This window comes from Pleurodeles waltl, chromosome 4_2 (assembly GCF_031143425.1).
Source record: "Pleurodeles waltl isolate 20211129_DDA chromosome 4_2, aPleWal1.hap1.20221129, whole genome shotgun sequence".
NCBI classification, from domain to species: Eukaryota; Metazoa; Chordata; class Amphibia; order Caudata; family Salamandridae; genus Pleurodeles; species Pleurodeles waltl.
In genome coordinates this window covers 419,458,649-419,485,825 of record NC_090443.1, presented here as the reverse complement: position 1 = coordinate 419,485,825, position 27,177 = coordinate 419,458,649, and the positions used below count along the sequence as shown (strand labels likewise).

Here is a 27,177-nt window from a genome sequence, read left to right as displayed (position 1 = left end):
AAGAGGGTGAGCACAGATGAATTTATGGTGTGTATCTGACTTACCTGATTAGGACTGTGGTTCCTGCTTGGACATGTTGCATACCTCTGCCAACCGGAAACTCAATGTCTAACAGCAGATCCCAATCAGCAGGGTAGTACTCTGAAGGCATAGGACAGGCTTCAGGCAGCAGGGCAGTCCTATGAAGTACGCAGCAGGCGACAGGCATCAGGGTAGTTCTCTAGCAGTAATCTACATGTTCAGAATTGAATTGAAGAGTTGATCTGAGGGCCCTAATCGTATGCTAGGTGCCAGCTTTGAAGTGGTAGAACCATACAGAGCTTTTCCCCTACAGATGGTGTTGGAATCTTCTTCCTCCCTTCCCAGATCCCAAGAAATCTGAGGGCACAAATGGGTAGTGTGAAATTCTTTGTGTGTGGGCTGATGCAGCTTCTTTGAAGTGCAAGTAGGGCTGTGCACAGCTTCGCCCCTCCCATCCTGTCATGATAGCCCATCTTGCTAGTACCCTGTCCCCCTTTTGTTTGACCGTCTGAGAGTACACTAAGGCCAACTGCCAGCTACACCTAGTCATGTGACCCAGAAAGCAGGCTGCAGGCACCAAATGGTTTGGACAAGAACATTCCAGTTTTCTAGAAGCAACAGTTTCAGAATTGTGATTTGAAATCCAACTTTACCATTAAAGAAGGTTTCAAATTACAATTCCTTAGACACCAAGCATGACTGTTACCAAACACAAGTTATCACTTAAGTGTGATAATAATCCTAATGTTATTCTTTGGAAAGAGGTAAGTCTCACAATAGTGAAAATCAAATCGGTGAGTTTTTCCACCATCAGGTCATGTAAAACTTAAAAGTACAGGTACAACTTTTTAAATACATGCACCGTGCCCTATGGCCTGTTTAGGGCCTACCATATGAGTGACTTATAAGTATTAAAAAGGGAGTTTTAGGTGTGGCAAAGGTTTTATTTTGCCAAGTCAAATTGGCAATTTAAAACTGCACACAGACTGCAAGGGCAAGCATGAGACATGGTTTAAGGCCCTTCTTAAGTAGGTGGTGCAATAAGTGCTGCAGGGCCACTATTAGCATTGAATTTATCGCCCCTGGGTGCGTGGTATACCACTTTACTAGCGACTTATGAATATGTTAAATATGCCAGTAAATTGTAAGCCAATTTTACCAAGTTTTAGGGAGTGAGCACTAGCACTTTAACACTGGTTAGCAGTGGTAAAGTGCACAGGGTCCTAAGGCAAACAAATGAAAATTCAGCAAAATAGGAAGGGTGAAGGCAAACGGTGTGGGGGTAAAACCACTCTAAGGCTGAAAGGTCTAACAGTAATCAGTCAGAACTTCTCCCTTCTCAATCCTGAAGATCAGCTTTGCTGACATATTGGAGTCTGTTTGGACATTTAAGAAACGTAGGCCGCCACCAACTGACAATTAAAAGCAACATGAAGGTCTACTGTTCCTACTGTAGCATACATCTGCTTACAGTATGTCCCACAATGTGTCTTCCTCAATTAACATACTAGTCACACCACCCCTACAGGAGGAAGTATTAAAATCTCCACAAACCATTATGTAATTGTTAGAAGGATCGATAATAGCTTTCCTGATGTGTATGATCTCATCTTTTAGTGCTGTAAAGACAGCTTTCTCCTTCAAGATATGTCCTGTAGGAACAAAAACATTTAGTAGATTCACTATCGTCTTCTACATTGGGCCAGTTAATCTAACGTGCAAGGTATTACATGGCATTGCCTCTGCTTTCAATTACTCTAACCTAGTGTACAGCCCAGTGGAGACCCAAAAAGGCCGTCCCTCCCATTGGGCAGACCTGCCCAGGTTTTGTAATAACATACAGAACCATTCAAATCAATTTCTGTCAGTGCCCGTATTTCCTTGAAGCAACTTAAATTGTTAATAATAGTAGGAAGGGTATATTCCATTATCAATGAGGAACTACATAAGGAAACTTAGTAAGGGCCAAGCTCTTGAGTTCCTACTGACCATTGCTGTATAGGTGATTGTTGTGCTAGGGCACCCTCATTTACTGCTGTATTACAGTTGCTCTTCTTCTTGGCTAACATATCCACCAAGTTACTTGGATCAATGTCAAACTCTGACTATTTGACCTTGGGCCAAGTAAGATCACAGATTTAGGGGGTCATTCTGACCCTGGCGGTCATGGACCGCCAGGGCCAACGACCGCGGGAGCACCGCCAACAGGCTGGCGGTGCTCCCATGGGCATTCTGACCGCGGCGGTACAGCCGCGGTCAGAAACGGGAAACCGGCAGTGTCCCGCCGGTTTCCCACTGCCCAAGGGAATCCTCCATGGCGGCGCTGCCGGCAGCGCCGCCATGGGGATTCCGACCCCCTTACCGCCAGCCTGGTTCTGGCGGTTTTGACCGCCAGAACCTGGCTGGCGGTAACGGGTGTCGTGGGGCCCCTGGGGGCCCCTGCAGTGCCCATGCCAATGGCATGGACACTGCAGGGGCCCCCTAACAGGGCCCCACCAAGATTTTCAGTGTCTGCCAAGCAGACACTGAAAATCGCGACGGGTGCAACTGCACCCGTCGCACCCCTTCCACTCCGCCGGCTCCATTCGGAACTGGCATCCTCATTGAAGGGGGTTTCCCGCTGGGCTGGCGGGCGGCCTTCTGGCGGTCGCCCGCCAGCCCAGCGGGAAACTCAGAATTACCGCGGCGGTCTTCTGACCGCGCAGCGGTATTCTGACGGCGGGACATTGGCGGGCGGCCTCCACCGCCCGCCAAAGTCAGAATGATCGCCTTAATCTGGTAAATTCCCTGCTAGACTTGTAAGCTCTACCTCAAGAGTCCCACAAGAAGCAAGAAGGCTCTGTGTTTGAGAAGGCTGTTTATGTGTTGGGAAAACAGTTGGTTAGAGATCCAGACTTAGGTTTTGCAGCCTGTTGCCTTTCTGCAACAGACTTCAGCAGGGTGCAGCAGGTAGAGCCAATTGCAGCGTTGAGGCCTGATTTAGAGAAGGGTCACTCAGTCACAAACATGACAGATATTTCACCCACCATATTACAAGGGCCATTGGACATAATGCACTTGTAAGATCCATTTGCTGAAATTTAAATCCGGCCTTTAGTTACCCTAGCTAATATGTTGTAAACCATCACGGAGCATCTGGATGAAAGTATGTATGAGGAGTAATTTTCATAACCAAGAACCAAATAAAAACTTCTAGAGTTGGCCCTCAAAGAAATTTCAAACATTGTTCCCAAGTTGGTCTACATTCAAGCAGTTACTGATAGTATAACCTGTTTGTTATAGTTGAGTAGCTGAAAGGACTCCAATATAACTTGCAACAAACTTAGGACAGAGGTATAACCCTCCTTGCATCGTAAGCTCATTTCCTTATGATTGCTGGTACTCTGTTGCAAGAGCAGTGCCAGGATAGCCATCATCTTCTCGCTTATGCCCCCCTTGGTATCCTCACATCTCAAATACTAACAAATAGAGAGGGCAGGGTATTGAATTAAACAGACAAAGCCTGGCGGTAGGTCCATTGGGTTTAGTTAGTGTGTGCTACTACTTACTGCCCATTCACTGTCTTCCAGCTATCCAGTGGTACAGTGGTTGGTGGGCAAACAGAGTAGAACTTTCAATAGCCCACCATCAGTTCACACTTGACTTCCAGATCTTGACTTCAAAACTTCTAACATTCAGCAAACAATTTCTCAGTCAGGTGCGTACCTCCAGTGCTCATTTTCTCAGTTGGGCATGCAAAGTAGTGGGTGCCAGTTACTGCAGTGACAGCAACAGCAACAAAGTAATGGCTAATAGGTCAAGACAGGGGCATGAATTGCCCCGATTCGAAGAAGGAGGAGGGAGATGGGAGGAGTTTGTTACTATTGGCCAATGTAGGAAAGCACCCTTTTTGACATGGTCAGCCCCCACTTTTTGCCTGGTTTCTGATGTGGCTTTGACTGTTAGTGCACTGCTAACCAGCCCCCCAGTGCCAGATCTGTTTTCCCAAAACTGCACTGTTGTTTTGCACAATTGGCAAACTCTTTAGGTACCACTGTAAGTCCCTAGTAAATGGTACACATGGTACCTAGGGCCTGGGGTACTAAGGAAGATCTCTGAGGGCTGCAGCACCAATTGTGCCACCTCAGGGACCCCTCACCAAACCCCACTCCATGCTGCCATTGCAGACTGCATGTGTTGGTGGAGGCTAAATTGAAAACACGACCTGTCACACAACCGTATGCGCTAGGTCCCCTATCACTGCATGTACCAGGGGTAAGTCACCCAATAAGGCAGGGTGCATCCAGGCACATGTGAGGGCATATATGCATTAGCAGATATGCCCCTGCTATGTCTCTGCCAATTCTGAGACATGGTAAGTGCACAGGGCAGCCATTTTAAATGCATGTGCTGGACACTGATCATTATGAGTTCCCCAGCTACGTGATGGCTTCTCTGAATCCTGGGATGTTTGGTATCAAACATCTCAGAATAATAAACCCTCACTGACCCCAGTGATGGGTGTATTAATAAACATACACAGAGGGCACCTTAAAGGTGCCTACTGAAAACCTACCAGCTGTTAGTGTGCTGTCTGACTGGTCCTGACCAGTTCAGCCACCACAGACACATTTCTGCCCCCTGCCTCCAAGGTGAGAGCCATCACTCTTAAGGGCCTGAGAGAAAGGTCTGCAATGGGCAGAGGAGTGGCCTTCTCTCTCAGCCAGGATAGGCATTCCAGGGCAGGAAGCTTCTAAGGGCTTGTTGCCTTTGTAATGCAACCCAGTTATTTCCAAATGGTGGAGAGGACCAACACCCCTGTCCTGACCCCACTTTTGACAGCAGAACAGGTGGGAAAATTAGTGAGATTAGGAGGAGGAGTGCCCACTTCATGCCAGTCCCACCCCTAAGGTGCACGTGCTGAAGTCCCCAGCTGCCCAGAGACCAAGTCCAGTGTGGTCTCACCCATCTTGGACTCGCCCGAGATGGCTGCAGCCTCTGCACGCAGCCCCCCTCTCCCATAGGCTTGTGGTGAGAGAAAATCCAACACCTCCAGCAACCACTGCACCAGTGACCCCTGGCTCCAGTCGAGGTGGGTCACTGATGCCAACTACATCCCCCAGCTCCTAACAGCTCTATTCCACCTTGGGTCCACCCCTGCTGGACTCCCCGACGACACCTGCAGCCTCAATGCGCCGGAATCCCTGACCTAGAGTGATCTTGGAAGAGAAAAACCGACTCCTAAAGACATCCCTGCATCTGTCGCATCTGGGTACCGGAGAAGAGGACCAAAAGTGCACCATTGTCCCCGAGCACCCCAAGTCTACTACTTACCTGCTTGTTGTCCCTGACTGGGGACTGGCTTCCTAGCAAGACGCTGTAGCAGCCTGTTTGTAACAAGGTCCAACTCCCATAGAGAACCATTGGCCACCGGATGCCTTACTGCACCTTTTCACCCAGGCTTCCCAGTGCCACCCAGTGTGATCTGTTGGTGTGGTTCTGAACCTTTTCTCCCTGAGATTGGCTTAGGAAGTCATTCTTAAGCCCTCTGTTTGCTGAACATTGTTTTTCCTCCATAGGATAACATTGAGAGAACTCTGAAAATTGCTCTAAGTGTTGATTTCTGAAACTGCAAAGTATTTATGCTTAAAACTCTACTTACCTGATTATGAAGTTCTTGGGTTTGAGACATATATGCAAATAATTGTTAATTTTCTAAATTGGTCTCTTATTTATTCTTTGAGTGTGTGTCTCATTTATTGCCTCTGTGAGTACAACAAATGCTTAGCACTACACTCTGATAAGCCTAACTGCTCACCCACACTACCACACAATAGAGCATTAGTTCTATCTACGTTTGTCCCTGCAATAACAACTGGGGATCCACTGGACTCTCTGCACAGTGTACTTCGTTTTAGTGCACTATAATGAGAGCCAGTTAACTACAGTTAATCAGACCAAAAGTGTCAAAAAGAATGAACTATGTGTAAAAAGTTATTTTAAGTTATTATAGGACCAATCAGATTTACTCGAAGTCAATCTGAAAAAAAAAACACAGTTTAATTCATATGCATACACAATGTTTTGATTTTCCCAACTCAACTTAAGTCACCTTGCCGGAACCACACGTCACACCTCTCCTACCTTCTGGTACTCTAGCCTGCCTTGCCTTTTATTGGTCAGTTTAAAGAAATTTTAAAATTATCTCAAATGTCAACCTGATCCACTGTGACCTTCACTGTTACCTCTGTTGCCTCTAGTCACTGTTCACCATCTATAGTAGAAAGGGGTTGAGAGTATCAGGTTAATACTTCTTCAAACTCCCTCGTAAGCTCAGACCTGCTAATTTCTGCTCCACCTACTTAATTGTCCACTCCAGTCACCCAGGGAAATTATCCAAATACTGGCAGCACAGGTTTGGCACAAGGGGTACAGTCGAAGCAAGATGTGGGGACTAGGTATGATGAAAAAAACACTAGGCCTCCTAGAGTCGCAGAGACTCATTTTCCAGCTACTTCCAATAGTTTGATTGTGTGATAGAACATTGGTGGGACAACAAAAGATTCATATGACAAGTCTGCATACAGTTGTAGCAGTACGAGACAGCATGAGAAGGTGATAAGACTAGAGGTTTGAGGGCAGCACAAGTATCTGCATTCACACACTCAGGTGCACAGTCTGACATTACGTCACAATGTCACAGCACAGTGACGTGGGAGGAAGAGATAAAAAGACATCATATAAGACTAATAAACGACAAAGAGCCTGATTTAAGATTTGGCAGGCAGGTTAAAGGCAGACAGGGTGTGGAATACCTCATGTCTGCCACCCTACCTTTACTTCACATGCCAGATTGAAATATGTCCACTGGCCCAACAAACATCTCTATACATTGAAAGGAACTGGTGCTACAGCTGTTCCAGTCAGTACTGAAAACATTTGACGGGCGACACTGTCAAGCATGATGGATGACGTCCATTGCAGGTTTTACCTGGGGAACCCAGACAAACACACACAATACCATCCACCCTAAATAGCATAAATCTTGCTATATGCATCCTCCACTGGCCCCACTTTTTCAGGCCATCAGAAGAAGGTTTACACCGACATTGTAAATTTGACTCTAACGGCAAAAGCCTGACAGTATGCCCGACCCAAATTCGGAGGGGTGGGGTAGACCAATAGCCTCATTTAGAAGAAAGTGGTGCAGCTCCGCGCTGTGCGAAAATCTGCAGCATTGCGCTGCGTCACTTCAGAAACACAAGGATGCCCCATATTTACAAAAATAGGGCGCACCCCTGTGTTTCCCCTAGCACTGGTGATAAATTTAGCTGCCTAGTCCCAATGCAGGCTCCCTTGCACCACGGTGAATGATGAATGATTGTTTATGTGCAGAAAGGTGTCCCTTCTTGTACATAAACAATCAATAATGGCGATTTGCTAGTTCTATGTGTGTTGCATTCTGCAGCAGCACACATAGAACTAGCAAATCGTCATTATTCAATGATTGTTTATGTGCAGGAAGGGACATCTTCCTGCACATAAACAATCATTCATGGCATTTTGCTCTTTCTATGTGTGCTGCAGGATGCAGCACATATAGAAAAAGCAAAACCAAGGAGAAATAAAGTATTTCTCCTCGTTGCACCATGCTAACGCCACCCCTTGGGAGGCGTTAGTTTTTGGTGCTGCCCCATGTTTATGATTCCTCATAAATCTGGGGCAGCATTAAAATGCAAGGGGTGTTTCAGTGAAAAGCCCACAGCAACACCCATTGCACTCTCCTTCCACTCTAAGTGATGCGTGTGAAGGGGCCGTATTTATAAGGTGCTGTTAAGCCACGAAAAGTGGCTTAACGCCACCTTGTAAATATGGCGAAAGGCACTGTGGCACTGGAGCGTTGCACAAAGAGACGCTCCAGTGGTGCAAGGGCCTCTTAAATGAGGCCCCAAGAGTTTGGTGGAGAGGGGGTACCTCTCTGCAAAACTCTAAATTGGGCTCCAAATTCGGTAAAACAGCTCATATGAGGATTGGAAAGAGATATAAGGGTAGAGAGAAAGTAAAGGAGAAAAAAAAGGGAGCGAAGATGGTTGATATCCGACATAATATCAGTTTAAAAATGAGGGTGTGACAATAACAAAATTGAGAAGGGCGAACGTTTTCCAAAAAATGTAGATGCAAGTTCACCTAGACGATATGCTCATGGTGGATGGGAATGTTGGAGGTACAGGTCAAATTTGTTGTCACTGTACATGTTTTTGAACTGTGTTCTCTTGACCGCATTATACAAGATCTTCTGGCAACACATATCCAGAACCATCAAGAGTGAACTGAGAAATCGCCAGATTTTTTTCCTATTGCAAGGGATCGGTTGTGATACCAAGGCAATGAGAAGGTTTAATAGCAACAGGTCTTCTTTCCCAAACAGAATTTACATCTTACGGCTGTATGCCAGAAAGTCAAGTACAAAACTGTCGATTACTACAATATCAAGAAATTAGGTTTTACTATTCGTAAGTCCATATCTACATTCCTTGACAATATTTATATTGTCAAGGTACAAAAATATGGAGTTAAGTCACTCTGCACTGCCGACATTTATGCCATCTGGGGATTACACTTCGGGTATGGAGGAGGGCCAGCAGCAATAGGGCAGTGCCTGGACTTTGCCCCCCTTCCTATCCCCCATTTGGGATAACCTTTGGTGTGTGGAGGAATCAAACAAGGACAGTCCAGTACGTGCCATTGTGAATGTACCGATTACAAATAGTGGGAGCTAGATCGGTTTCTCACAAATGGCGAAACTCGGCACAGATTGTTGCCAGGCAAAGCCCCTCTGCCCATGTTGACTGAGAGAGCTATAGGGTGTGGCTAATTAATGTATGCCTGCTCTTCACTTTTGCGGGAATGCTCACAACGCGTCAGGCTAATGGAAATAATGCTCCTATTATTTGTAAGCAATTGTCATTAGTTCAGGCCTTCTGCGTCACGATGTGACAGTCATAAAGAAAACTTATTGGAGGCCTGATAAACAATGAATGTGAAAGGGAAAATAAAAGAAAAAAGACTGGACAGGCTGATGGCGGGACCCAAAAACTATACAAGGAATTAGAATGTAATTACAACCCCCCTGTTCACTTTACCACTTTACAGGAAAGAACCAGGCTGACAGGAAAAATAACTGGTCCCCTGTCTCAATAACCGTTCTAGACTTCATAGGAAGCATTGTATATGTCTAAATCCAGGAAAACGAAGGAGCCTAAAAACAGAATACAGGGCACTATTAAAAATGGTGAGTTCTTGACTATCAAATGCAATATGCAAAGATCATGGAAAAAGTGAATATCAAAGAGATGTTGAAAAACAGGCACACCCTCCTGAAAAGAAAAACATTGAAAAGATTCAAACTACCCCTTTGAAGACGTCTGAAGTCTAAAAGGATCAAATACCGGGGGAGAGTACTATCAAGGAACTTTCCAGGCCCAATGACCAAGGACGCCAATCAAAAGAAGTGGAGAAGGTTCGAATCAGGCCAGTAATCGAACAAGGGACACTGTGACACCCAATCAGGGTCACTGGGACAATAGAGAGTGAACCCCAACCCTAAGCATAAGGCGAGAAGAGACTCACAGATGCAGGGTCTGTTTAAGGAACCAGAACCAGAGAAGACCCAAATGTCAGGTCATCACAGCTTTGAAAGAAGCATAGGTCATCACACAGCTCTGAAACAAGAACAGCTGTCTTCAGGCAACACAACATGACAAGGCTGCTTCTTATGAAGGCTATGACCTTCAAGAGGGAGTTGAGTCAAGGCCAACTGAGACAGCGGAGGCAGTGAAGCCTCTAAATGAAGGACAAACAAAACAATGAGAAGAAAACATGAACACAGAACAAGGCCACCGTGAGCCAACTGGCTCAGATAGCAGAACCCATGAAGTCACTCTTAAGGATCCTCCCCAAATACTTCCTCTAATGACACACAGCCCATCTTTCAATTAAATAGAAACAGAACAAAGATCACTCCTAAGAAGGGGTACTAGAGGCATAGGGGCAAAATAGTGTCATAGCCAGACAATTAGCCTTCCCATCAGAAGGTACATTCCAGAAAGGACCCACTCTGATTGGACCGGAACGGGGGAGACTAACAAGGATGTAATGCCTAGGCACAGCCTTTTCTTATATACGTTTGATTGTCCGGGTTAAGACATGTAGGACCAGGTTTATTAAAAAGTAAGGAAGCACAACGTAGCAACACAACTTGCAACCCTCGATGACGGAGAGCAGGAATGTGCCTTACCTACTGAAATATGACTCATTCCTGCTCTGTCCCTGCTCTGGCATGCTGAGTGCTGCTTAGCGCGAGCACAGGCACCCTTGTGCTACGATACAAGGGTGTCTGCTTTACAAGCAGGGTTGTTTTGTGCATAAATGGACACCTTCCTGCACAAAAACAATCCTCTGAGGCTTTTCCTTTTTTCTATGTATGCTTCAGAATGGGGTCAAACTCCTGTGGGACAGTGACGGCCGCCTGGCTGGAGACTGAAGTCTCCAGCCCTGCGGCTGTTACTGCCTTGGTGGACAGAGTGGTACATTGGCAGTTGGCTTGAGCCAAACCGCCAATGTTATATTTTGGGGAAAGGTACCACCAGCCTATTGGCAGTACCTTTCTCCAAAATACCGCCGTCCGCCAGGGTTGTAATGAGGGCCATAATCACTAAAGGATGCCCGAGGCGTCGAAATAGATTTAGGTGAACTAACATTACAAAAAAAACTAAAAGCATTCAAGAAGAATAATGCATATCTTCAATAAAATTATCTGAGATACTGAAATAATACGTTCAGTGCAGGAAACATAGAAAAAGGAAACAACAAGGAGAAATAAAGATATGCCTTCTTGTTGCACCACCCCTGGGAAGGCGTACCATTTTGAAGCATTCCCAGGTTTAGTAGTGTTACTACTGGAAATGTAACATAAACCATGGGCGGATGCGTGGGAACACATGCTCTACCAATGCAACGCCTTCCCAGTCAGCATAAAGCAAGACAGCAACTTGGGCTGCCTTGAATTAGATTTACTGTGCCATACAGAGCCATGCAAGGTGGATCTGTGTAACATAATAAATCTAACTGAAGGGCTTGCGTTGCCCTTTGGTCATCTTGTGTGAAGCAAGGCCAATGCAAACCCTTGATAAATCTGGCGCCTAGTCCCAGAGTTTTGCAATCAAGCAAATGATTTGATCATGCACACTTCACAAATCTCTAAAGTAGTTCACCATCAAGTGAAGCAGACAGGTTTTATTTTATTTGAGTAATGTAGGAAAGTGGAGTATTATGTGGTGTGGGGGTTAGTCCTCACTGTGTAATACTCTCACAATACCCCAGAGTTGGTCCTTGGATTCACACTAGTACATCCTTAGCTCAATCCTCGTAGTGTGGCAAAGAGCAGTCAGGCTTTACTTAGAAGAACATGTGTTAAGGATTTCACAGCACAAACTTGGACGATAAGTAATTGACATGACTCGAAAGGAATCTGAAACCAATTTCAGGAAGTAGAGCTTATTTTTATTTAAATTTAGACACCAAAACGAACAGTATAAGTACAGTAGAACTGGAGATATCGACTTTAAAAGCAATTGAAAATCACTGCTGAAATGGCATTTAAATGTTGCGTTGACGTCAATGGCAAAATGTCATGTGTTGCAAAAATGCACTTGTAGCATTTTCATCCTTTGCAGGAATCAATGCACATCGAGGTGGATGAATCTTTGGACACAGTAAGTGGTGGGATAGAACCATCAACAGAACACCCCAAACAATTTAAACACCATGACCAATGTGGCCACAGAAGGAAAAGTCCAATTAGAATAAAGTTAAAGGGTTTATTACAAACACAAGCTCAAAGACATGTGGACAGTGCTTAAAACCAAATTATAAAGGTGCATAATCAGTAAAGGTTGCCCAAGGCGTCGAAATAGATTTAGGTGAACTAACATAAAAAAAGAACCTAAGCATTTAAGAAGAAGAATGCATTTCATCAATAAAATTAACTGATATACTAAAATAATACATTCCTCAGAGCTAATAATCCTTGGTCAATTCAAATCTAGCAGAGTCAATAATCTTTGGCTGGGCATAGGTCAACCTTACAGCTAACCAAACCAGGGAAATACACGTGTGGGGAAAAACACATGCAGGTAAAAAACAAAAAGCACCAAAAGGACAAAAATAATTTGAAAAAAGATAATCTTGAACTGCAGGTCACTAACTAAATTAGGCAAAATATAAGAAAAAAGGGAAACTGCCTGCATCTTAGAAGCTCAGTCAAGAGTCTTCTGAAATGGAAATAAAAGATTTTTTTAGTCTTAAGGGCACTTCAGAAAGGTAATGGCAGAGAGGAGGATACCTCTCCAAGGGTACAGCATTCAGGGAATCTTCATCAGCAAAGCATCAGGAGCTCTCTGCAAGCTGCTAGGAACTGCAGTGACTGAAACTGCGCAAAGTTCAAATGCCCATCAATATTTTAGATCTCACAAAGCATTATGATTTGTCAAAGATATCAGTTCATGTCATGTTGAATGGGCATCGTCCAATAGAAATTCATCGCATGACTCCAAACTGAAACAGTCCAGTTCCTTCTTAGGTCTGTATTGGGAACATCTTCCATCTGTGTGACTCCACGCACATTTATAAAAAATGCATACAATAGCAGTTCATGTTTCACACTGTTCTTCCATCTAGCACACTATGCTACATTCTCACTATACTTACACAACTGAGTCTATTACCAACTAGCTAAGCTTCTCATGAGAACATAACGAAAAAGAAAGTTCATGTTGGGAAATGAATCAGCATTTTTAGCACGGTCACAAATTACGAACTTCAACAGGCCTCACTCATGCTAACACAAAGGATTCATAATAATATGTTTATTTTAATGTTTTAGTAAAACACATGTTATATGAAAACATATAGATTCAGCATTAATAATGTTTCATTAATATGAATTATACATTTCATTTCACACAAGAAAGCTTTGTTACTGCGTTTCATTAGGTACAACAGAGAACTGCAGGTCTCTAACTATTGTACATAGTTTAAAAACATGAATCATTTCCAGTTCAATATCGTTTCTATATGCACTGTTAGTCTAGGATCTAAGTTACATTATAACATGTTTTATCCCTTTAACATGTAATTTAATTCAAATGGCACCTAAGTGAAACTCTGAAATACTAACAAGTGCACATCTTAAAATGCGTCAGTGCAACTTTCTACGTTTAATGATTAAAACTATGATTAACATGAACTTAAACTGTGACATTCTGATGACCTTTGTGACACGAGGGACTCTACTAGCAGACTATATCACACTTGAAAGACGAGTTGCAATGAACCCTTGACGGGTTAAGCTGGTGCAGTCCCAGGGACCAGATCATGACAGTCAGAGCAGATTTACCTGGCCCGTGCTGGCTGCCCGGTTGTCCTGGCTGTTGGTGGTGCTGAACGGGACGGGACTTTGAAGTCAATGGCATGGATGCCACTGGTGACAAACGACTACTTGAAGTTTGAGCTGTGGAGAACCCTTGCAGAATTAAGGTGGTGCGGGCCCTGGGACAAGACCACAACAGTCAGTTCACTTCTACTTGGTCTGTGGGGTTTCGGTGCACAGTTGACCTGCTGTCTGTGGTTCTGAACAGGGTTTGTGTTGAAGTCAATGGCAGGGATGCCACTGGTGACAAACGACCACTTGGCGATCAAGCTGCGGGGAACCCTTGCAGGGTTATGGTAGTGCAGGCCCTGGAACAGGCCACAACAGTCAGTTCTCCCTTACCAGGTCTTTGGGTTCCATGTGCAGAGTTGTCCTGACGTAGTCTATGGTGCTGAACGGGGCTCGCAAAGGTGCTGATTTTACCACTGGCACGACAAGGAGGACAAGGAGATGCAAAATCTCAGCTGGGCTGGGTTGCCAATGTTGTATGCAGGTTGCACACTGTGCCCTGCACCTTCAGAACTGAGTGAAGGGGTTAGTTACGCAAACCTTGGCTGCAGTAAAGGTGCAGGAATACTTTGAGAAGTTACCGGGGTCTGAGCTAGTGAGTAGTGAGGTAGCAGCCTGAAACTTGGACACAGGCTGGATTACAACTCCCAAAAGACACTGGACCACCTGGATTGCAATGATCCCACGGCGGGCCTGACAACTGGTGAAACTTCAGATCCTACGGTCATTTTTACCTGCAGTTTGCAGGTGTCTGGTGCCACCAGTCCAGGGGAGACTGAAGGTGTTTCTGGCTTCCACAGCTGTCCCTCTGGTTGTTAGTGATAAGTTTCAGCCAAGGACGAAGGTTGATCATGCAGTTCCCACTCTGTTTCCTCAGGGACAGAGTTTCTCTCTTTGCTCTGGAGCAGTTTGCACAGTCCGGTTGTTAGTGATTCGGAGCTTCTTCTGGTCCTTCTTTGAAGCTGATCGATCAGATCTGAGGTTCTGGTGACAGGAGTCTCCTGTAAATCCTGGATTTAGGGGAGTTAGGGGTGTGGAGACTAGGGGCCAATGGGCATCTAGCTCCTACAGCTATTCTGCCCCTGAGATGACCTCATCCGGTGGGACAGGTCACCTTTAGCTACCCAGAACCCTCCTAAAATGTCAGGAATCAAACTTCAGTGCACAGACCAGGCTGCTCATCCTAGAGGTGTGGTCAGCCTTCTGGGGTTGTGCACAGTCCTGCATACCTAATTTCCCACTTGTCTATGAGGAAATGTGCCTGGGGGCAGGGGGAGGGCTGTTTCCTCACTGAAGGACAGCGCAGATGGCTATCAGGGTCAGTGAAGCTTTTGAAGCTCACTGCCCTGAAGGCTCTATTCACTAGCCTGGCTGGGGGTAGGAGGTGAGACCTCCTGCCTGTCTCAGCCTTTTGTTTTTGACATGTGGGAGCACCCAGGTTGCCTGGAAGGCCAGAAACCTGTCTTGGTGGCCGAAAGTGTAGGAAAAAGCACTGGCTGCTCGGCCAAAGCACAAAGGAGGGTGGCAAACAGGTGGGCAACCTCTAGCGCACCGCCTGGGTGCATGGCAGCTATTCCTCAACACAAGTTTAGTTTTGGGGGAGAGAAGGCAAGTTGTTTGACACTAAACTCTGCCTGTATATGTGGTACCATAATGGAGCTAGCAGCCCTGCTGAACTGGGGCTTAAGTCTCATGTTATCCTATGAACGGCCTGCATTTATAATGTGCCTTAATGGAAAGGACGCTATAGAGACATAGAAACTTGTGCTTCTAGATCTGCAACTTAAATGTAATGCACCCTGCCTCTTGGGTTGAAGAGGCCTACCATAAGGGTGTCTGACATACATATATACATATAAGGCAATGCATGGGACTGTGCCACTCTTGGTGAGGCACAGTCAAATTCGACCAGTTTGCACCGCTCTGGCGGGCTGCAATGGCAGGCCTGCCACCAATACTTTGAGAGGGTCGTCCAGCGTGGCACAAACTCGTGCTGCAGCTCTGGAGACCCCTTTACCACCTATGCCCTGGGTACCATCTACCAGGACCTTATAAGGGTGTAATGTCCTGCCAATTAGGTAATTACCAAGTTGACATAACAATTTAGGGAGAGAGCACAGACACTGGGGCACGGACAACAGGCTTCCAGTGCTATAACAGAGTCATACACATCAGCACTGGGGGCAAAAAGTGGTGGGTGGCCATAAATAAAAATACACTTTTCTACAAATAACATATAGGTGCTTACATCAATTCAGAAGTAAAATCTCTCTAGGTTTAACCCCTTCCCCGCCATGGATGTAATGGTTACGTCCATGGCTGCGTACTGAGGTGCCACGGATGTAACCATTACGTCCTGGTACCGGCCCTGGCTATGGGCTGGAAGGGGAATCGCTTTCCCTCCCACCCCCGACCCCACCAGTGACGTCTGATGATGTCAGCACGCGATCGCGTGCTGACCTCATCAGAGGTCACCTCCCATTGCGCTGGAAGCTCGGGAGGAGGAGGACTGCAGAGGCATAAAAGGAAAGGAAAGGCCTTTCCTTTCATGTCTCCGCGTGATGCGATTGGGCAGCAGAAATGCCCACTAGACACCAGGGAATTTCTTTTTGATACTGACACATCAGGGGAGCGGCCCCTTGGGCAAGGGCCGCTACTAGGGGGCCAAAATATTTTTAGGCCATTTCTGCCCACCCTTGGGGGCAGATCGGCCTAATATAATTAGGCCATTTCTGCCCCCGGGGCGGCAGAAACTACTAGACACCAGTGATTTTTATTTTTATACTTACGCATAAGGGGAGCAACCCCTTGGGTAAGGGCCGCTCCCCAGGGGGGCAAAACATTTTTAGGCTTTTTCTGCCCCCCTGGAGGCAGATCGGCCTATTATAATTAAGCCGATCTGCCCCCAGGGGGAGCAGAAACCCTTAGACACCAGGGATATATTTTTGTTTATGTTTACTTTTGATTTTTATATATGGGGAGTGACCCCTTAGGCAAGGGTTGCTATCTTGGGTGGCAAATTGTATTTAGGCTATTTCTGTCCCCCTTGGGGGCAGATCGGCCTATTTTTGTTAGGCCAGTCTGCCCCCAAGGGGGGCAGAAACCACTAGACAACAGGGATTTTTGTTTTTTTGCATCAATTTCACGCAAGGGGAGCTACCCCTTAGGTAAGGGTTGTTCCCCTGGGGGGGCAAAATTATTTTAGGCCATTTCTGCCCCCCTTTGGGGCAGAAACCCCTAGACACCGGGGATTTTTTTCTTTGCACCAATTTCACGCAAGGGGCAAGGGTCACTTCCCTGGGGGGGGGGGCAAAAATATTTTCGGCTTCCCTTGGGGGCAGATTGGCCTATTTCAATTAGGCCGATCTGCCCCCGGAAGGGGGGGGAGAAACCACTTAGGCACCAGGGATTGGTGTGTGTGTATGTGTGTGTTTTGTTTGGGGTTGCAGCCTCTTGGGCAAGGGTCGCTCCCCAAGGGGGCACATTACTGTTGGCCATATCAGCCTATTTTTGGAAGGCCCAACTGCCCCCAAGTGGGGCAGAAAGCCCACCAGAGACCAGGGAAGATTTTTTTTTCCAAATAGGAGGGTGGGGGTATGGCCATACCCTCACCCAACATCAATGGGGCCAAAGTTGTTCTGCCCACCAGTGGGCAGATGGGGCAATTACCCCCGATCCACACCCCGGAGGGGCAGAAAGTCTACTAGATGCCAAGGAATTATAATTTAAAAAAAAGAAATAGTGGGGTGGTGGCTACCAACCAGTATGGGCCTGGTTATGCCCCCACCCCAACTGAAGGGGGTAACAGCCGTTCAGCTCTCCCCCGCACATTAAAACATCTCATCCCACAGCAAGCAAGAGGACATTTGATTATTTTGGGTTTTGCTTTTACACTTGGGCCATGAGAGCTTGGCTGACTCTCAATGTTGAGGGCTGCACTTTTTGGACTTTGGGACGCTGCCATGTAGAAAAATCCACAAGACCTAGACACATCTGAAAACTAAAAATCTGGGTGATTCCAGGCTGGTGTGTTTCACATGCACCCCGCACCATTTTTGTACCCACAATGCCCTGCAAATCTCCAACTTAGCTGGAAATCAGATGTTTTTCCCACATTTTTGTGATGGAACCTTCCTGAATCTGCAGGAATCCACAAAATTCCTACCACCCAGCATTGTCTCATCCATACCGATAAAAATTCTGCTGCACTTGTGAGCCTAATTTTTTTTTTTTTCAAACTGCCCTTTTGGACCCGCTTTGGTTCCCCCTCTATTTCAACATGTTTTTGGCTCTTCCCTGTCACAGGCACTTGGCCCACCTACACAAGTGAGGTATCATTTTTACCGGAAGACTGAGGGGAACGTTGGGTGAATTTGTCACAGTGTGGTGATCCCACACAGAAATGTGGGAAAATTTAGATTTTTTAGCTAAATTTGAGGCATGCTGCGGATTCTGGGTAAGAAAACTTTTGGGGATTCACGCAAGTCACACCTCCCTGGACTCCCTCGGGTGTCTAGTTTTCAGAAATGTCTGGGTTTGGTAGGTTTCCCTAGATTGCTGCTGAACCCTGGACCAAAAACGCAGGTGCCCCTCCGCAAAAACAGGTAGTTTTGTAATTGATAATTTTGATGTGTCCAGATAGTGTTTTGGGGCATTTCCTTTCGCGGACACTAGGCCTACTCCCACAAGTGAGTTATCATTTTTATTGGGATACTTGGGGAAACACTGGGTGGAAGGATATTTGTGGCTTCTCTCAGATTCCAGAACTTTCTGTCACCAAAATGTGAGGAAAAGGTGTTTTTTTCGCCAAATTTTGAGGTTTGCAAAGGATTCTGGGTAACAGAACCTGGTGAGAGCCACACAAGTCACCCCATATTGGATTCCCCTAGGTGTCTAGTGTTCAGAAATGTGCAGGTTTGGTAGTTTTCCCTAGGTACTGGCAGAGCTAGAGGCCAAAATCCACAGCTAGGCACTTTGCAAAAAACAGCTCTTTTTTCTTTGGGAAAATGTGATGTGTCCATGTTGTGTTTTGGGGCATTTCCTGTCGCGGGCGGGCGTTTCTATAGTTGATTGAGGTTTATTCTTCTCAAGAAATAGTAAATCCAACATACAGCCGACACGTGTTTCATCATTTTGACTTTCTCATGGCCAGAATTTTCTTGAAGGTTGTATCCAAAATTATTGGGAGGTACATGTTCCCCCAGTTGGAATAGAGAGAAATAACTAAGAAGTCTTGAACATTCTGTGTTTTCTAAATCAGATAGGATTTTCTGTCGTCTTTCAATACATAGGTCGGTAGAGAATGGCCTTGATAAGCCTGATCGACAGTGTCCTGTCCCGTGTAGGCGGTCGTATCTAGAAAATCTGGCCTTGAGAAAGTCAAAATGACAAAACAGGTGTCGGCTGTATGTTGGTTTTACTATTTCTTGAGAACAATAAACCTCTATCAACTATAGAAACGTGTCTTTGGACTTTGACATTTACTCTATCACTTGGATGAACATTGTTTGACTACACCGGTGTGCCGTGGTATCCACCAGTAATGGTGTTGTTCTGTGTGCTTTTGCATGCGTTGACATACAGAAGGGGTTCCTCAGAGGAATGTCATACTTCTGCTTGCAACACTACACAGTAATTACCCCAATAAGTGCTAGAATGCAATACTACTGGGACCGTTGCCATTTTACTATTTCCTTGCAATGCTATGCTAAAAGGTTACTTCATCAAGATCCATTGCTCGAACCGTCTTCAGACCGCACACGTGGGGCCTTGGTGCCATCTAGTGGCCAAATAGGAGTACTACACCGTAAAACTGCATCACAACTTCTCCGACCACAAGCAAATAAATACCTGTCAAACCAGCCTTCTCAGTAGAAAAAAAAAATCCACTTTAAATACTGTTTACCATAATTAGATATTACCCGAAGATTTCTCTCCTAAAAAAGATGTAAATCACTCCCACGTGTATCTTAATTTTGAGCCTTTTCCCTACTTCTTTCTACAGTTATTTGCCTCCCTTTAGTGCACTGTTTCAAGCAACTCTTTTCCCTCTGTTTTGTCCTCTGTGACATAGTTTCTGTCGTGACTTCAATAACCGCACACGACACGAAGTAGGGGAACTCGCTTTATTTCTTGATGTGCTCAGTGCCAGGTAGCAGCCTGCTATCTCTCTCCTGAACTTAACCTGTCCCATTCCCTTTACGGGACTTCCTTATAAAGACGACACAGCCGGACGGAAGCAGAGTCAAGGTCCTAAAGACCCGAATTTACACCTCCCTCTGTTCAAACAAGGTCCTCCAAGCATCATAAGTCAAATGTCTTCAATGAGTCTGTGAGGTCAGGTCACTATTCTGCCACTTCGAGTGGTCTTTGGAGGGAGCATCAGATCCGCATCCCTTTGATCAAGCAGGGCAGGAACTGCGACATCAGGTAGTGCGGCTGCGGGTGAGAAGTCACCCATGGTCGGTTTGTGTTCTGTGTGTCGTGTGATGCATTTCTGGTTATTGATTTCTCAAGGTGTCACGTGGTGACCATATTTATTTTAACCCAGGTGACTTGCAGTGCTTGAGTGTTGAAGGGAGTGTCTATCTTTTTCAGTTGTTTTTGCTTAGCCACCACACACTTACCTGGTTCAAACAGTGTCTCTTTCACCCACTGTCTGACATCAGTATCTGCTTTCATTTCCTTCTTTTCTTGTTCCATGTCTTGGACCAGGTCTGAGCTCACACGGCGGTCAGAGGTCCACTGTAATAGTTTGGTGTGTAGGGATCGTCTAAACATTAGAGTGGCTGGGCTTTCTCCTGTTGTTGAGTGTGGTGTTGTCTGGTATGCTCTCAGGACCTGACAGAAGGCATCGTCCAGCACAAGTCCTTCTTCATTGGCTCATTGGACAGTTTGTTTGAGTGTTCCCATGAATTGTTCTATGATACCATTGCCCTTAGGCTATAGAGGGGTTATACATTGGTGTTTCATACTAAGTACTTTAAGAACGTTTCTGACGTCTCCACTGGTGAAAGGTGGTCTACTATCAGGCTGTAAAATCAGGGGAGGTCTCCAGGTTGTGAGAATGTCATTTACGACCTTGAGGACCTTGGATGCACTGGTGGAGGAGACCACTTTGACCTGCAGGAACCTGGAGTATTCATCTATCAGCACTAGGACTAGGAGATATTTGCCCAATTCAAGTGGACCAAAGAAGTCAGTGGCTACCTACTCCCACACACCTGCAGCCATCTCTGACATCTCTTGTGACAAGGGGAGTGAGACTGGCACTAGACAATGCATAAATGTTATTTTTGCATTTCTGTCTCTACCATGGCATCCAGCCCAAGAAACCAAATTCTGTCCCAGAGAGCCCTCTTGGTGGAAACTATCCCTTGATGACCTTGGTGGGCTATGTCAATGGCCTGTTTACAAAGTGTTTCAAGGATCCCCATCTGTAACCCTCTCAGGACTAGTCCTTTACAGGTGACCACCAACTTATCCTTGACATTGAGGAATGCCCTGATTTATTCAGAGCCCTCTACCTACTTTGAGCTGTGTTTCCACTTGTTTTGATCGATGAGTCATATCACGAGAGCCAGTGTGCCATAATTCCTTTGGGTTTCAGCTATCTGAGAGATGGCAAGGGCATCAAGTATGCTTGTACGGATTATGAATTGTAAGTATTCCTCAACTATGATGTGTGTCTTTTTGCAAAGGATTGAGGTTGCCTGGAGAAGGAGTCAGTTGGATTGTGCTCCTTGCCAGGTTTGTGAACAATTAGGTAGTCGTATTCTTGAAGATGGATTCCCCACCATTCTTTTCTGGGGGGCACCTCGACTTTGGAATTTCCGATGATGGTCAGGAGAGCCTGATGGTCGGTGATGATGGTGAATTTCTTGCTGTACAAGAAAACATGAAAGTGCTCACTGGCCCATACCATTTCCAGGCCCTCTCTCTTTGGTCGTGAGAAAGCCTTTTCGGTGCAGGACAAGCTTTTGTTGGCTTATGCAACAATGTGACAATGAGCTTCCAGGATGCCAGATCTCCGAACCAGGATTGCAGCAAGTCCCACAGGGGCTCGTATCAACTGTCTTTGCTGTGTGAAACTTGGGATTGAAGTAAACCATGATGATGGCTTTGGCAAGGTGAGTCTTTATGTTTGGAAAGCTTTTTTCACAGTCCAGCAACTGCTGGAAAACACCCTTTGTCTCATGAGAGGATGATCAGGGGTGCTGATGGTAGCATAATTTTTGATGTATCCAGCACTGTAGCTGGCCATGCTAGGGAGGAGTGTAGCATGATAACATCGTCAGGTGGGTTGGTGGACGTCAGTGCAGCGACCTTGTCCAGGTATGGAGTTATTCCTTCTTCCGAGAAGAGGCGTCCAAAAAACATTAACTTGGTCTTATGGAACTCACACTCGCTTGAGTGAAGAATGAGTCCAGCTTTGCAAAGGAGATGACAGACCTTGTCTAATACACCATCATGTGCCTCACAGGTGACTCCAAAAATGAGTATATTGTCACTGTAGTTAAATGCATTAGCTATGGGCTGGATGAACTTGTGGATTGCTTCTTGGAAGATAACAGCTGTGGATGAGATTCCGAAACTCAGCCTCCTATAGCAAAACAAACCCATGTGCACAGGGAATGATGTGATCCATTGGCAGCGTTGCTCTAGCTCAATCTGGTGGTAATTCTAGTTGAAGTCAAGTTTGGAGAAGAGTTTAGAGCCATTAAGTTGGGCAATCATGTCTGCTAGGCCGAGATGCCACTCCCATTGTATTGTTTTGTTCGCCTGTCACATGTCTACACATATGTAGAAAGCCCCTGGATTGTCCTTCTTCGGAATGACCACAGTGGGAGGCATCCATGGTGTGGGGACTTCCAATGGTTCAATGATGCGGAGACTGATGAGATTGCCTATTTCCTTTTCTACTGTTTCCTGTTGATGTAATGCGACTCTCCTATGTTGCTGTGCCGCTGGGTGGACACTTTCATCTATGTGAAGGTGAACGGGGATACCTTTCAGTCTACCAAGACCTGTAAAGAGGGCTGGAAAACCGTGAGTGAAGTCAGAGTTTGTCTCAGTGTGAAAACTGAAGGAAATGAGACCCATTGTAGCTGAAATGCCAAAGCTGAGAAGGCATGCTCCAGGAATAATGCCCTGTAGCACATAGATGGGTGTGGTGATGTATTTTGTACCATGTGACAGGGATGCAGTGAAGGAACCACAACTGTGTAGTGGCTTGGCTGCAGACCAGGTATAGACCTTTATGGGCGAGTGTTCAAGAAGCAGAGCTGGGTCAAGTGTGTAGAACTGATCGAGGGGCATGACATTGATTGATGCCCCACCATCAGTCATGAAAAGTATGGACTGTTTGCTCAGGAGCGGGTTAATGACTGGGCAGATGCTTGAGGCATTTGGGAGATGAACATGATGAATGGCATTGCTTTCTACATGTACTTGTATGAGTCCAAGGTTAGTGGCAGTACCAGGACATTTGACCATGAGGACCGGTACTCAACAGTTCGGAACATAGAAAGTGGTGATTGCTATTTTGCTCATGATATATGAGAGTGGCCGTGAACTTGCCTAGGCAGTGCATGGGTGCACCTTCACCCCTCATGTGTCTCCTCTGTTGGTATCAACCAACTGTACACAGTCCTGTAGGCTGGTGAGATCTCTTCTGCTGATGATATTGATGTAAGAGCCTCGGTCAACAATGAAGTTTAGGGGACGTCCATTGAACGAGAGAGCATCTGTAAGCCGTGAGGCCGTTGGTCTGCATGTTGACAAAAGCAGGAAGTATCCCTCTTCCTCGCTATTACTATCCAGCGAAGTAGTGCAGTGAGAAGAAGGGGAGGTGGGAGGTTGATTTATGAGCATGACAAGAACAGTTTGTAAGTGGTGGAATTTTTGTTCACCTTATTTTGGTCGACAGTAACTGCCCAGTTTGTCACAGTGTCTGCTAAGATCAGTGGCATAGGGCGTTAATTGGGCACAGCAGACAGATAAAAAATGATTTTCTTTGCCACATCCTTTTCACACTTGTTTGATGGTTGGGCACTTTCTTTCATGTGGAAACGTTAGTCCACACCTCTGAACATCTGACTGGCTAGTCTTGGGTTTGACTTTGTGTATTGTTGATGACTGCTAATGGCCGGAATGGATTTCACAGTGCTGCACCCGGCTTCATGTCTCCTATCTGTTTCTCAGCGCATTTGCCTGTTCATGCCCTGGGGAGCGTTTGTTTTAAAGAGTGTGTTTCACAAAGCATTTGTCTCTGGAAAGCTTCTGATTGACAGCCATCAATGATCCTCATTCACATGGTCTCTTCATTGGAGAATTCGGAGAACCAACAATGTTTGATGAGGGTTTCTAGGTGCTTGACAAAATCATCCATCAGTTCTCCTGGTTGCTCCTGAGCTTTTCTAAACATGTAGAGTTCATAGTCCACATTCATGGCCACATCATACTTCTTTGCGAGTTCATCTTTGAGTTTGCAATAGATGTTGGCTTCTTCTTTCGGAATTCTCTTTAGTGCTTCTTTGACATTGTAGGAAAGTGGAGTATTATGCAGTGATGTTGGTTGCGCTTCACTTTGTAATACTCTCGCAATACTCCAAAGAAGGTCCCTCCGATTCACAATAATAAACTCTTAGCACAGTCCTGGTAGTGAGGCATAGAGCAGTCAGGCTTTACTAGAGGAAAATGTGTTAAGCATTTCACAGTACCATCATGGACAATAAGTAATTGACACAACTCGAAAGAAATCTAACACCAATTTATAAAAATAGGACATATTTTTATATTAAATTAGACACTAAAACAAAGCAAATCAGTTATGTATAACCAGAGTTATGGATTTTAAAGCAGGAAAATAAATCAGTGCATTCACAAGCTGTCAAATCTCACCATTGCGGTCAATGGGAAAACTCACTAGTGATACTCTGTCACTTGCAGGGTGAATTCAGAGGAACTCACTTGTGGTTAAGGCTGTGTGGGTCCGAAGACCAAGTTGTTGACAGCCAGACCAATTTTACCTAGTTCATGGGGCCCTGGGTGCAGAAGTGTGCTGGCCCTCCTTGATGCTGAACACAGGAGCCAAGGATGCTGAAAAATGGTACTTGTGACATTCTGGGGGTCATTATGACCCCGGCGGTTGGAGATAATGTGGTGGTAGTATCGCCAACAGGCTGGCGGTACTCACCACCATATTATGACATTGGTGGGTTGGCTGAAGCCAACCCGCCAATGTACCACTCCGACTGCCATGGCGGGAGCAGCCGCCGGGCTGGAGATAACAATCTCCAGCCCGGCGGCCGTCATTGTACCACCGGCAGTATCATGATCCTGCCTACCGTCATGTTTTCTTTGGCATTCGTAACACCACGAAAATGATGGTGGTAGGCCCTATCAGTGACAGGGAATTCATTCCCTGTCACTGATAGGAGCCCCCCCCAACACTCACCAGACACCCCCACTCCTCCCTCACCCACGCTCCCCTCCCTTCCAACCTCCCCCCATACACACACACACACAAACACACACACACTCATTCACACAGATTTACACGCATACATACACGCATGCATCCATTCATTCATGAACACACCTGTACACTCATTCACACTGACACACAGACACGCATTTACATTTCAATTCATACATGCACTCACTCACATGCATACACGCACACAAACAGCACTACACACACACTTGCACTCATGCACACACTCACACACTCATGCACACACCCCCACACACACAAACACCCACCACCCCCCTCCCTTGTCGGAAACCTAACTTACCTGCATCCAGGGGGTCTTCTGGCAGGGGTAGGGATGGGGCGCTGCTACCGCCAGCAGTGCCCGCCAGCAGAACACCGCCAGGCCATATTATTTTTCATAATACGGCTGGCGGTGGTTTACTGGCGTGGCGCGGCAGGTGGTAGCAACTCCACCTTACCACCATCCTCCAGTATGGCCACAGCTGGATTTCCACCCTTCTTGTGGTGGAAATCCAGCTGTGGTTTTAATTTGGTGAACAGATGGTAGCCGTGGCGACGGGCTTTTGGTGCCCATCGCTGCGGCAGTAGGCAGCATTTACCGCCATTATTTTAATGAGGGCCTCTGTCATTTGCAGGTCAAGTTCGTGGGAACCCAATTGGGGATAAGATTGGGTGGGCCCCTGAAACAGGAGACTCCACCCAGTCTCGGCGTCCTGGATGCACATGTGCGCTTGGCTATCCTTTGTGCTGAATGGGAGCTGTGGTTGCTGTTTTGCCACTGAGATTGAGTGGGCGAGGAAATGGATGCAAAAACACGAAAACAAACCACAGTTGATGTTGGATGAAGGCTTTGCAGTGTGCCATCGAGTTGCAGCATCAAGTGAAGGTGGTGAGGATCGGACTGGCCACCAACAAGCCTTAGTAGTGGTAAGCTGGAGTACAAGCTATCTCCCCTTATGAAGGGCAAGTGGAAAGCAATAGCCGGCTGAAATCCAATAAACTATGAAGCCATTGCACTTAGATATATCAAATTTTAAATATATTAAACCATGTCTCTTATTCATATGTTTGCAATTACAGTAGTGCATGCCACAACAATGGTCCAAGCTTCAAATGTGTTGGGGGTGTCTTTCAAGAACAGAATACAAGAAACCTTATGTCAACATATACCCATACTATCTATAAAAAGAAAAGACCCTCCACCTCAGACACCCTATCAGTGCTCCACATGCTTACGCAAACTCACCCTGGTGTCCACAAACACTATTTAAGATAAATCACTGTTACCTCTCTATATGACTCTTCATCAAGTTGTCACCAATCAGGGACTGATTGCGAGTAGAAACGCTCAATGTATAATAATTGATACTAAATATAAAACAGTCCGGATTAAAAATCTGTTGAGGCCACATTCTTTTGATCTATATATAAATCTATTAAACAAACCTAAAGAAAACATACATCCCATACAATCAACCCGATTCTACAGTGAATAACCAAAACGCTTAAACCTAAAAACTTAATAAATACAGTCCAACACTCTCAATTAAAAAAGATCTCCCACTTCCATTCACTCACTGATCCTTTTGTTCATCACAAAACGAATGTGACACTACCTGCTCACTGTTCTTTTAGAGCCTCGCTTCTCATACAGACGCTTAACCGTCGTTGCTTTATTTCCGATACGACGACTAACCGAGAACTTCTTGGCGTGACTTTTTAACCGCACCACCTGATTAGTAGAGCTGGATGACGGACTACAGACAGATGTCGCATCCAGCTACCGCATTAGTGGCGGCCATCTTTGAACATGTCAACCGGCAAGGAAAATCCCTAAAAATGGAGTCTAAAACTACTCATCCTTAATCTGAATCTATTTCAAAACAAGTGATCTACTGCAAACAACAGAGAACTACCTAACAATGTATATAATATATACTGATTAATACTAATCTCAAATCTGTTTAAAAAAACAGTGTCTATCGCAACAAAAGGAGAAGCTAGCTAACAGTGTACATATATAGAATTTAATCCTAATCTCAAATCTGTTACTAAGGAACAGTATCTATTTGGCAGCATACAAGGAACTCGCTGGCGGAAAATGCATTATACTCCATCCTGCAAGAAACATAAGTAAGAAACATTTACTTCAACTAACCCAAAACAAGTCCAAAGGAGAATT

At 45.6% G+C, this 27,177-nt stretch overlaps 1 long non-coding RNA gene across 1 annotated transcript in view; it reads right to left on the bottom strand.

Moving 5' to 3' along the window:
- The window catches only part of LOC138292838 (uncharacterized), a 44,637-nt gene extending 17,903 nt beyond the window's left edge, over positions 1-26,734 (bottom strand). The window contains exons 1-2 of the long non-coding RNA XR_011202818.1: positions 26,612-26,734; positions 26,283-26,363 (exon numbers count right to left, since the gene is read on the bottom strand). This is a non-coding gene — a long non-coding RNA (uncharacterized lncRNA). The remainder of the gene's footprint in view (positions 1-26,282; positions 26,364-26,611) is intronic.
- Positions 26,735-27,177: the final 443 nt, after the last annotated feature.